This window comes from Sminthopsis crassicaudata, chromosome 2 (assembly GCF_048593235.1).
Source record: "Sminthopsis crassicaudata isolate SCR6 chromosome 2, ASM4859323v1, whole genome shotgun sequence".
Taxonomy (NCBI): domain Eukaryota; kingdom Metazoa; phylum Chordata; class Mammalia; order Dasyuromorphia; family Dasyuridae; genus Sminthopsis; species Sminthopsis crassicaudata.
Genome location: NC_133618.1, coordinates 122,731,607 through 122,739,863, shown reverse-complemented (window position 1 = coordinate 122,739,863; position 8,257 = coordinate 122,731,607). Strand labels below are relative to the sequence as shown.

Here is an 8,257-nt window from a genome sequence, read left to right as displayed (position 1 = left end):
TAGTTAAGTGTCTGAGGCAAGATTTGAACTCCAGGTTCCTCCTGCTTCTAGGACCAGTGCTCTAACCAACATGCCATCTAGCTGTCCCTTACTATGAGCTTTTTTTTTTTTTTTTTTTTTAATCTCCCCCTTTTGTGAGACAGTCATGTTTTGAAAGAAAAAACAGACCAAAAGAAAACACACACGCACAAAGTGAAACATAGTATGCTTTGATCTTCAGGGAATAAGCATTTATTAAGTACCAACTAAAAGCATGGGGCTAAGTACTTTAAAAAATTCATATCATAAATCGTGAATAGACAATTCTCAGACGAAGAAATTGAAACTATTTCTAGCCATATGAAAAGATGCTCCAAGTCATTATTAATCAGAGAAATGCAAATTAAGACAACTCTGAGATACCACTACACACCTGTCAGATTAGCTAGAATGACAGGGAAAGATAATGCAGAATGTTGGAGGGAATGTGGGGAAACAGGGACACTGATACATTGATGGTGGAACTGTGAATACATCCAGCCATTCTGGAGAATGATTTGGAACTATGCTCAAAAAAGTATCAAACTGTGCATATCCTTTGATCCAGCAGTATTACTGCTGGGCTTATATCCCAAAGAAATCTTAAAGAAGGGAAAGGGACCTGCATGTGCAAGAATGTTTGTGGCAGCCTTCTTTGTAGTAACCAGAAACTGGAAACTGAGTGGATGCCCATTAGTGGGAGAATAAATTGTGGTACATGAATATTATGGAATATTATTGTTCTGTAAGAAATGACCAGCAGGATGATACAAAGAGGCCTGGAGAGACTCATTATATACTTCAACAATAATACTATATGATGATCAATTCTGATGGACGTGGCCCTCTTCGGCAATGAGATGAACCAAATCAGTTCCAATGGAGCAGTAATGAACTGAACCAGCTACACCAGTGAAAGAACTCTGGGAGATGACTATGAACCACTACATAGAATTCCCAATACTCCTATTTTTGTCTGTCTGCATTTTTTATTTCCTTCACAGGTTAATCGTGCGCTATTTCAAAGTCCTATTCTTTATGTACAGAAAAATAACTATATGGACACATATACATAAATTGTATTTAATTTATACTTTAACATATTTAACATGTATTAGTCAACCTGCCATGGGGGGAGGGGAAAAATTGGAACAAAAGATTTTGCAATTGTCAATGCTGAAAAATTACCCATGCATATATTTGGTAAATAAAAAGCTATAATTTAAAAAAATATTAAATTGAACAAAAATTTTATATCATGGAAGTGGCCCTTTTCAACACTGAGGTGATTCAGACCGATTCCAAAAGTCTTGTGATAGAGCCATCTGCGCCCAGAGAGAGGACTATGGGACTGAATGTGGATCACAACAAAGTATTTTCACTTTTTTGTTGTTTTGTTTGCATTTTGCTTTCTTTCTCATTTTCCCCCTTTTTATCTGATTTTTCTTGTGCAGCATGATAATTATGTAACATTACTTGCTGTCTAGGGGGAGATGGAGGGAGAAAAATATGGAACACAAGGTTTTGCAAGGGTGAATGTTGAAAACTATCTTTACATGTGTTTTGAAAAATAAAAGCTAATTTTAAAAAATCACATCATTTGATTTTCACAATAACCCAGGAGATAGATCCTATTATGCATAAAGTTACAGTTGAAGAAACTGAGGCAGATGGGTCAGGGATCCGCCGATAAGCCTTGCTGCGTTGGGGCCTAGGACCAGCGCTCTGACCACTGCCCCATCCAACGGCCCAGACACATGGCGCTGGTCTGGATTCTTTGTTCCCAAAAGTACTCGTGGATCTCGTAGCGTGAGTGACTGACTGGGAATGAAGCGACGATCCGGCCCTCCATTTTACATTTGAGGGGACCGATAGCCTCTGACCCTTTTGCTACGACAGCAGGTGGATTTAACTCAGGTCCTTTGACCCTAAATTGAAGAAGCCGGGTAGGTTGCAGGGTCCTTGGATGGAATGATTGGCGCACCCCGTTATAGGTGTCTAATGATATGTATCCGTTCTTCCTCCATCCCTTTAAGGCCCCCGAGAACATCCCCGGGACGGAATGGCTCAGAGCAATGCCTTCGGGAAGCTGGCTAGGCGCGTCTACGCCAGGTCCCACCGGAACCACTCTCCCTTTCGGGAGGGGCAGCTGGGCCGGGGCCGGGGCTGCCCTTAAGGGAGGACTCCCTTTCTGGCTAGCACTTAGGAAAATCGCTTAGCCCGCTTTGCCTCAGTTTCTTCTTCCGTAAAATGAGCCGGAGGTGCGAGCGGCTCGGGGCGTGGGCCAAGAAACCCCCCGGGTCCAGGAGGAGCTGGAACGCCTACGGAACAAGGGCCCTTCGGGGCGTGCTTCCGGCCGACGACGTAGCAGGGAAGCGAGCTGGGCAGACCGAGAGGAAGGAACTCAGACCACCGGCAGCGCTCTCTCACGGGGCTCGTTCCCGGCCTCGGGCAGCCTCGCGCTGTCTGACGTTTTCTGGGCAAAGACACCGGAGAGGCTGCAGTTGAACTCAGGTCCTACTGACTCTAGATCCGGTATCTACCCAATCTTCTATCCACTGAGCCGCCGACCGCGCAGACTCAGAGTGAGTTCAAACAGCTGGTAAGGGTCGGAGGCTGGACCTCTCGCCTCCAGGCTCAGAGTCCCGCCCACCGGGAGCCACCAGCCGGCTCCTGAGGGATAACTAACCGTAACTTCCACTGTTACCTCCACCCTCAACCTGCCCCGCCCCCACGCCGCGATCCCCGCCTCCCTCCTCCCCGCTTCTGCCGGCGGCGCCCCCTGAGGCCTGCTCAGTCCCTCCTCCCGGCTGCTGCCACAGGCTCCGCCTCCTCGCTTTTACGCCGTGACCCGAAGTACGCGCCTGAGTTACTCCTTGACTCAAAGACCATCAGCGACTCCCTAGGGCCGGGAGACAAAGGGCAAACTTTCGTGCCGGGTATTTGGGACCCTCGGGACTAGCTCCGGCATATTTTCCCAACCTCTTTCTCATCTCCTTACTCTTCACATCCTCTATGCCCCAGTCAAACTGGACTACAGCGGTTTCCGTCCCCTGGGACCACGAATTTACCTTCGTCTTCGCCCAAGTCCAGAACACATCCTTTCCCAAACTGCCTTTCTTCAAAGTTCAGCTCAGGTAACGCTTCCTTGTCAAACTTTCTCTGATGCCCTCTAGTGGCTGGAACCTTGTTCGCTTGTTCTCCTCTCTACCGGCCCCAGTAGAAGCTAAGTCCTTGAAGGGCAAAGACAGTTTTTTTTTTTACTCTTTATCTCCAGGGCCCAGCATCGTGCTTTGCACAGAACAGGCACTTGATTGAAGTGAATAACTCGGACTAAAATAAACCAGGAGCCAGATGCATTAATTTTTAGTGCATCCTCAAACTTGAGCAGTCTACAGAGGAAAGACAGCAAATATTTATGAATCCTGCCACTCTTTGCTTTAGCTCTGGTTCTTAATGCTTTTCATCTTAGAACTGCAGGGCTTCAATTCATCACGATCAATAAAAGGGAAAAAAGAGTAGAATGCCCAAGATTAAAAACCAAATGATATTTTTGATCACCCGCTCATTGTCTAGTCTTTGGATTTAAAGGATATTTGATATCTGTCTGGTTCCTGAGAAATTCTGTCTTCTGTGCAATCTCATTTAACTCGATGTATTTTGCTTTAATTTTTTTAATCAACAAAAATCCTTTCTTTCCCACACCAACACATTAAAAATGACAGAAAAACATATTACAAATATGTATAACCAATAAAACAATTTACACATTGATTACACACAAAATGCATATGTGTATACATATGTATTTTGTGTACACATAAAATACATATAGAGATACCCATACGTGTCTCATTCTGCACTGTCCTTCACCTTTTTATTATGATTTAGATAGCATGTTTCATCATAGGTCCTCTGTAATTATGGTTGATCATTAGGCTGATCAGAGTTCCTAATTATTTTGAAATTATTTTTACCATGTTATTGCATATTCTAGTTCTGTCCACTTTTCTCTTTATCACTTCCCATGTTTTCCCAGGTTTCTCTGAAACTATCTTCATCATCTCTGATATGATAGTATTATAGGCAATTAATGTGGCCTAGAGGATAGAGCACTACACTGGAGTCAGGAAGACTTGAATTCAAGTTCAGCCTGATACTTATTAGCTATGTGATCTTGGGTTAGTCACTTAATTTGTTTCCTCCTCTAGAATATGAGGATAATAACAACCAGGTTTGTTGTGAGGATCAAAAAACACTTTTTAAGTGTGTGCTACCTATAATAATTATAGTATTCTATCATATTTATATAGCATAACTTGTTCAGCTATTCTCCAATTTATAGGCACTCAGATTTCCATTCTTTACTACCATGAAAAGAGCTATAAACATTTTTAGAGTTGGTTGCTTAGGAATAATTCCTCCCTTCAACTATGATCCCATTAATTCACCTTCTTCCCTTTTCCCTATTTCCTTGTTGATTGAGATGTTATACTGAATGAGATCTTGTAATATTCTGTTGTCTCTAGATTACAATCGTTCTCTGGGGGCAGATCTCTTGGGGAGCTTCTGGAGCCAGCCTTAGTTTTAGTTTCAGTTCAATTATACCCAAAATGCAGCCAGGAGTTAAAGTCCAGATCCTATATCGTGTCCTTCAAAGTCTTGAATCTTTTCCTGTCAGAATGTCTCCAGCCAGCTTCAAGTCTCTAGCTCCCTCTGAATTCAAAGCCTCCAGCCAGCACGAAAGTAGACGTGGGAATGAAATCTTGACTCAATCTCCTAGAGTGTGGGAATCAGACTCTGCCTCAGAGAGTGTGGGACTGTGGGTTTCCCAGAATTCAATCTTAGATGTGAATCTCCCAGAAGTCCATGAGCAGGCTTTTCCTTTAGACTTTTGAATCTGCTAGACTTGCAAATCCACTGAATCCTAGCTCTGAACTTCCTCGATCTTCCCTGAAGTTTTCCTGGGAAGTCTTCTCCTTGACCCAATCCAGACTCATTCCCTCACTCAATGTTGGCTCCTTATATCCTTCCAGAGAATGGGCTTGTGGGTACTCCATGGGTTTGTGGGAACTCCTTACAGAACCAATGAGCAAACTCCTTTAAAGGTGTAAACTCTTTCAAAGGTTTGAACTCCTTTAAAAGTTTGAACCAAGAAGATTACCTTGTCTCAAGTTCTGGCCCATAACATCTTTAAGAATCCTAACAAGAGGGGGCAGCTAGGTGGCGGCTAAGTGGCGCAGTGGACAGAGCACCAGCCTTGAAGTCAGGAGGACCTGAGTTCAAATCTGGTCTCAGACACTAAACACTTCCTAGCTGTGTGACCCTGGGCAAGTCACTTAACCCCAGCCTCAGGGGGGAAAAAAAAATCCTAACAACATGTTATGCTCAACTTTGTGTGTCAGTGTGTTCTTTCCTCCTTTAACCAATTCAGGTGAGGGTAAGGCTCAAGAGTGATTCTACTTTTCTTTACATAGACTTCTATCTATGCACCATTATCTTTCCCAAATTTACTCTCCACCTCCTTCCTTTTTTTCTATAGATCATCAACATGTAACAATCATCACCAAGCTTTGTTTAATTAGATTCCCTAGAGACCTTAACATTCAGGGTTGTGAAGGGATACATGTATTTTCTCATAATAGAATGTAAACAATTTATCCATATTTAGTCCATTACCATTCATTCATGTTTGCCTTATGTTTCTCAACTCCTGTGTTTGAACGTCTTAGTTTCTATGCAGCTCTGCACTTTTTATTCAGATGCTTCATTTTATCAAAGATCTATTTCCTCCACTGGGGCATTATGCTCAGTTTTGCTGTAAGTCTATATACTTTGCCTTTTGGAATATCATATTCCAAGGTAGACTCTGCTGCTTTGCATTGGTGGCTGCTAAATTTGTATAAGTCTAACTAAGGATCCTTGGTACTTAAATTATTTCTTTCTGATGGCAGTATTTTTCTTCTTTAACCCAGAAGTTCCAGATTTTGATTATAATATTTCCTAGAAGTTTTCATTTGGTTTTCTTTCATAACTTTCACAACTAATAAATTCTTCCTATTTGCATTTTGCTTTCTGGTTCCAAGAGATCTGGACAGTTTTAAGATTAAAATTTAAGAAATAAAGATAAGATCATAATAATACAAGATTTAAGAATAAGAATTAAGAGAAAATGTAAAGACTGCAAAGAAAAATGCAATCAAAGAAAAAATTTTAAGAATCGCTGGACAACCTGAACAGTATGTCCAGCAATTCTTAAATTTTTTCTTTGATGTTTACATTTTTGGGGGGCAGTCTTTGGACTTTAATATTTCTTATGTAGTCATTAGCTTCTTTTAGTCCATTCTAATTTTCAATGTAGTGGATAGAACACCAAGCCTAGAGTCAGGAAGACTGTTCTTCCCGAGTTCAAACCTGGTCTCTGACCCTAGGAAAGTCACTTCACCCTGTTTGCCTCACTTTCCTCATCTGTAAAACCAATTGAAGAAGGAAATGGCAAGCCACTCCAGTATCTTTGTCAAGAAAACTGAAAAAAGGTCAGGAAAATGATTAAATAGCAAAATTTCTAAGAAATTTGTTGCTTGAGCAAGGCTTGCTTATTGAGCCAAGTTGTCATTTCTAATTTTTTCCACAGTTCCTCTAAAATAATTTTCTAACTCTTCAAATATTCCAGGAATCGTTAAATCAGTGCCTAAATTATATTTTCTTTTGAGCCTTTCCTTGATGTTTTAATTTCTTGTAGATTCACGTTTTGTGCACTACTCATAGTAACTTTTTTATTGATTTTGTTTGTCCATTCTTCTGGTCTTTTTTATTTTGGACTTGATATTAAGACTGCCCTCTGTACACTTCTGGAGGGAAGATATGAGCTGGTCCTGGCTTTTCGGGGAAATTGAATATCATGTTATATTCCAGAATTTCAGGAACAGCTCAGATTGGGGACCTGCAAGACTTCAGTACTCTCAAAACAATTTGATCCATTGTGGTTTGAGTGCTACCCTCCACCCATGTCTGAGCTCTGTAAGTTAATGATCTGAATTTGTGTCTAAAGAGCAGTAGACTGGACTCAGTCCCTGTCAGCCAGGTGGACTAGATTCCTGGACTGGTTATCCACTGCAAGCATCAGATTGATCTAGAAGGTAGACTTGAGAACCTGCTCTGTTCCTGGATCAGTCACACTACTACAATTTTCTTCTGTGTTCACTCCTCTCAACTTAAGCCTAAATCCTTTACTTATCCTTGAATGCCACCCCTAGGCTCACTTTCTCAGTTCACCCTGAATCTGTGAACCAGAATTTAGTGGAAGATAAAGCTGCCAGTTGGTGCATGCTCCTGCATGTATGGGTCCAGAACATCCCCCTAGACACTGGAGTAATCTACTCAGAATACTGACCAGCCAGATCCTGACCCTAGTAACAACATACTTAACTTTCTTAATGACAGCCTAGCCTGGAAAAGCGACTTTTTTTTTTTAAAGTTGGATTTCCCCATCAGCATATAATCTGATGTTCCCTCTAGATGATTGGACTTTTGATAGCACCTTGCTGAACTACTTTCAGTATTTCACCTCTGCAGACCATTTTGGACAAGTAGGCAAAGGGAAGGAGGTGCTGTCTCCTGTACTATTCTCGATGATGGGGAAAGAAGAAACTGAACATGTATAATGTTATATTATTAGAACTCAAAATTAACCTGAGTCCTTATCCCCAAATTTGTTTTCACTGGAACCTGTTGCTTCAATGTTGAGTTAATTTCTATAAAATGTAGGAAATATCTATTCATTTACAATAACCTCAGCAAAGAAAAACTTGGTACTTTGTTTTTCCCTAGTAGGCTCTACTGCTTTAAATCTGACAGCCTACATCTGAATGGGCTAGTTGTTCCATTAGTTAATGGAATACTCATAAAATGCTACCATACCTTCCACCTCATATCCCCTCACCCATACTCCCATCATGCCCATGGGATGTAGCTGTGGATTCAAGATTCTACTGTGTGATCCTGCATTAGTCATTTAATCTCTTAGCACTCAATTCAACTCTCTGATAAAAGTAGCAGAAAAGGCACTTTTCTCACCTGGGAGTATCCTATACCAATGAAACCATAACTAAAGTCTCTAGATCATTATCCTTTCATGCTACAGTTCTAATGGTTCCTTTAATTTTGTGACACTCTTAAACACTTTTAAGTGGAATAAGTAGTAATGTAGTTGTGCTTACCCATGTATCATCTTTTCCCT

General features: G+C 41.3%; 1 long non-coding RNA gene across 1 annotated transcript; it reads right to left on the bottom strand.

Annotated features, from left to right (window-relative positions):
• Positions 1-218: 218 nt before the first annotated feature.
• On the bottom strand, positions 219-3,274 carry LOC141554832 (uncharacterized). The gene is made up of 2 exons (XR_012485974.1): positions 3,090-3,274; positions 219-2,494 (listed from the first exon to the last, which is right to left on the bottom strand). It is a non-coding gene; the product is annotated as an uncharacterized LOC141554832 (long non-coding RNA).
• Between the last annotated feature and the right edge of the window lie 4,983 nt (positions 3,275-8,257).